The sequence below is a fragment of the Carassius gibelio genome, chromosome A11 (genome assembly GCF_023724105.1).
Source record: "Carassius gibelio isolate Cgi1373 ecotype wild population from Czech Republic chromosome A11, carGib1.2-hapl.c, whole genome shotgun sequence".
Lineage (NCBI taxonomy): Eukaryota > Metazoa > Chordata > Actinopteri > Cypriniformes > Cyprinidae > Carassius > Carassius gibelio.
In genome coordinates this window covers 24,175,391-24,179,380 of record NC_068381.1, presented here as the reverse complement: position 1 = coordinate 24,179,380, position 3,990 = coordinate 24,175,391, and the positions used below count along the sequence as shown (strand labels likewise).

Here is a 3,990-nt window from a genome sequence, read left to right as displayed (position 1 = left end):
TCCTTCGAGCCGGAGTTGAACCAGCGACCTAAGGATGGCCAACACTCCACCCTGCAGTCCTCCGCTCTACCAGCTGAGCAATCGAAGGGGCTAAGGGCTAGTCAGAACCTCGACATATCAGGGTTCTGTAGCTCTACTGCTGGCCAAAAAGTCACTTCTGGTGCAGGAAGATTTGCTGGATCAGAACCTCGACATATCAGGGTTCTGTAGCTCTACTGCTGGCCAAAAAGTCACTTCTGGTGCAGGAAGATTTGCTGGATTTTTGAGGAGGGAAGCAAAAAGGAGCATGCATTCCCATACCAGGTGAAAACCCGGGCCGCCTGGGTGAAAACCAGGAATCCTAACCGCTAGACCATATGGGATTTGGACACTTTAAACTGGCCATGGGCTTCTGGCGCACTTTCCATACATGTGGTCAGCGTGGGCGCAGGACCTTTTAGTGGCCTGTTGCTTTAGTTCTGTGACTGTAACAATGTGATAATAATTTGGCAAAACAAGAATTATCCAAAAGGACGGTTTTCTGAATTATATAGTGTTGTATGCATTCAGGGAATCTGTTTTTTCACTCAACCCGGGGGTTCAGTGTATTTGGGCAGATTCCTGTGATTGCAGAATTGATTCCTCAAACTGGTAATTAAGCTCTTGTCCAAGTGAAAATACTCGTGTCATCCATTTGAAAACACACACGGCAACCTTTATCTAGAGGAAAAACTTGGGTCAACCCCTGGCTGCGTACGAGAAAACCAGGAATCCTAACTGCTAGACCATATGGGAACTGGCCAGCTTTAACTGGCCACAAGCTTGTGGGCCACTTTCCATAAATGTGGCCAGTGTGGGCGCAGGGTTTTGTAGTGGCCTGTTGCTTTTGGTGTGTGACTGTAACAATGTGATAATAATTTGGCAATACAAGAATCATCCGAAGGGACGGTTTACTGAAATATATAGTGTTGCATGCATTCAAGGGACATGTTTGTTGACTCACACATGGTTCAGTTTTTTGGCCAGAATCCTGTGATTGCTGAATTTATACCTCGAACTGGTAATTAAGGTCTTGTCCAGGTGAAAATACTTGTGTCATGCATCTGAAAACACACATGGCAACCGTTATCTAGAGGAAAAACTGCCTATCGTCGGTCTGTCAAGGTACAAAACTGACATGTTGTGAGGTTAATAATGAAAGTGAGACCAACTTTTAATCCGCAAAATTGCTGATTATTCGCTCGTTCAGTTTAATGCAGATTACAAATTATTCTCAATGTCCAGGTGGCAATTAGTGATAAGGCTTCAAAATGGCAAGCCTGTGACATCAAAACCACATGGCATTGCACCCTTCAAAGTAGTAAAGCGGTTACAGAGTAGCGATGAAATTGTTCATTCTAGAATCAACTGGCCCACCAGCCTGCATTTTGTGAGACGAATGGCAATACCAAAGCATGTCCGTGTCTCTCCTAGACATCGGAATGGGTGTGCAGAATGTGCCTTTTTTTGTAAAAAATAGAAGAATGCCTAGAGAGTTGCCTTTTCTTTTGGACTTTGGAGAAAAAAAACACAACAACAAAATAAGCCGGAGAAAAACAAGCACAGAGCAAGCCAGCCAGGAGTCGAACCTAGAATCTTCTGATCCGTAGTCAGACGCGTTATCCATTGCGCCACTGGCCCACCAATAGTAACCAACTAGAGACCAACTTTTAATCCGCAAAATTGCTGATTATTCGCTCGTTCAGTTTAATGCAGATTACAAATTATTCTCAATGTCCAGGTGGCAATTAGTGATAAGGCTTCAAAATGGCAAGCCTGTGACATCAAAACCACATGGCATTGCACCCTTCAAAGTAGTAAAGCGGTTACAGAGTAGCGATGAAATTGTTCATTCTAGAATGGGTGTGCAGAATGTGCCTTTTTTTGGAAAAAATAGAAGAATGCCTAGAGAGTTGCCTTTTCTTTTGGACTTTGGAGAAAAAAAACACAACAACAAAATAAGCCAGAGAAAAACAAGCACAGAGCGAGCCAGCCAGGAGTCGAACCTAGAATCTTCTGATCCGTAGTCAGACGCGTTATCCATTGCGCCACTGGCCCACCAATAGTAAAGACCCCCGATTGTTACAGACTTGTTGGTTTTCGATGTGACGGTGGCAAGCATTGATGTCTGCTCATTCTCACCTTGTTATCAGGAGAACAGACTACCAGCCCTCCAGCCCACCAGCCCTCCAGCCCACCAGCCCACCATCCCTCCCTGGTGGTCTAGTGGTTAGGATTCGTCGCTCTCACCGCCGCTGCCCGGGTTCGATTCCCGGTCAGGGAAAGCTCTTTTGCCTTCCAATTGTGGACTGCGAATTCAAGCTCTGCTGACAGCTGTGAGAAAGCCAGCTCCAAACCAAAAAATTGGTGGGAACATAAAAAAAACACCTCCTTCGAGCCGGAGTTGAACCAGCGACCTAAGGATGGCCAACAGTCCAACCTACAGTCCTCCGCTCTACCAGCTGAGCTATCGAAGGGGCTAAGGGCTAGTCAGAACCTCGACATATCAGGGTTCTGTAGCTCTACTGCTGGCCAAAAAGTCACTTCTGGTGCAGGAAGATTTGCTGGATTTTTGAGGAGGGAAGCAAAAAGGAGCATTTATTCCCATACCGGGAGTTGAACCCGGGCCACCTGGGTGAAAACCAGGAATCCTAACCGCTAGACCATATGGGATTTGGACACTTTAAACTGGCCATGGGCTTCTGGCGCACTTTCCATACATGTGGTCAGCGTGGGCGCAGGACCTTGTAGTGGCCTGTTGCTTTAGTTCTGTGACTGTAACAATGTGATAATAATTTGGCAAAACAAGAATTATCCAAAAGGACGGTTTTCTGAATTATATAGTGTTGTATGCATTCAGGGAATCTGTTTTTTCACTCAACCCGGGGGTTCAGTGTATTTGGGCAGATTCCTGTGATTGCAGAATTGATTCCTCAAACTGGTAATTAAGCTCTTGTCCAAGTGAAAATACTCGTGTCATCCATTTGAAAACACACACGGCAACCTTTATCTAGAGGAAAAACTGGAGTCAACCCCTGGCTGCGTACGAGAAAACCAGGAATCCTAACTGCTAGACCATATGGGAACTGGCCAGCTTTAACTGGCCACAGGCTTGTGGGCCACTTTCCATAAATGTGGCCAGTGTGGGCGCAGGGTTTTGTAGTGGCCTGTTGCTTTTGGTGTGTGACTGTAACAATGTGATAATAATTTGGCAATACAAGAATCATCCGAAGGGACGGTTTACTGAAATATATAGTGTTGCATGCATTCAAGGGACATGTTTGTTGACTCACACATGGTTCAGTTTTTTGGCCAGAATCCTGTGATTGCTGAATTTATACCTCGAACTGGTAATTAAGGTCTTGTCCAGGTGAAAATACTTGTGTCATGCATCTGAAAACACACATGGCAACCGTTATCTAGAGGAAAAACTGCCTATCGTCGGTCTGTCAAGGTACAAAACTGACATGTTGTGAGGTTAATAATGAAAGTGAGACCAACTTTTAATCCGCAAAATTGCTGATTATTCGCTCGTTCAGTTTAATGCAGATTACAAATTATTCTCAATGTCCAGGTGACAATTAGTGATAAGGCTTCAAAATGGCAAGCCTGTGACATCAAAACCACATGGCATTGCACCCTTCAAAGTAGTAAAGCGGTTACAGAGTAGCGATGAAATTGTTAATTCTAGAATCAACTGGCCCACCAGCCTGCATTTTGTGAGACGAATGGCAATACCAAAGCATGTCCGTGTCTCCCCTAGACATCGGAATGGGTGTGCAGAATGTGCCTTTTTTTGTAAAAAATAGAAGAATGCCTAGAGAGTTGCCTTTTCTTTTGGACTTTGGAGAAAAAAAAACACAACAACAAAATAAGCCGGAGAAAAACAAAAACAGAGCGAGCCAGCCAGGAGTCGAACCTAGAATCTTCTGATCCGTAGTCAGACACGTTATCCATTGCGCCACTGGCCCA

The 3,990-nt window shown here is 44.8% G+C and overlaps 2 non-coding genes across 2 annotated transcripts; both read right to left on the bottom strand.

Moving 5' to 3' along the window:
- trnac-gca (transfer RNA cysteine (anticodon GCA)) lies at nucleotides 1–88 on the bottom strand. The gene is given in 2 exon segments: nucleotides 1–36; nucleotides 52–88. It is a non-coding gene; the product is annotated as a tRNA-Cys (tRNA).
- A 2,531-nt stretch (nucleotides 89–2,619) lies between these two features.
- trnae-uuc (transfer RNA glutamic acid (anticodon UUC)) lies at nucleotides 2,620–2,691 on the bottom strand. The gene has a single exon. It is a non-coding gene; the product is annotated as a tRNA-Glu (tRNA).
- Between the last annotated feature and the right edge of the window lie 1,299 nt (nucleotides 2,692–3,990).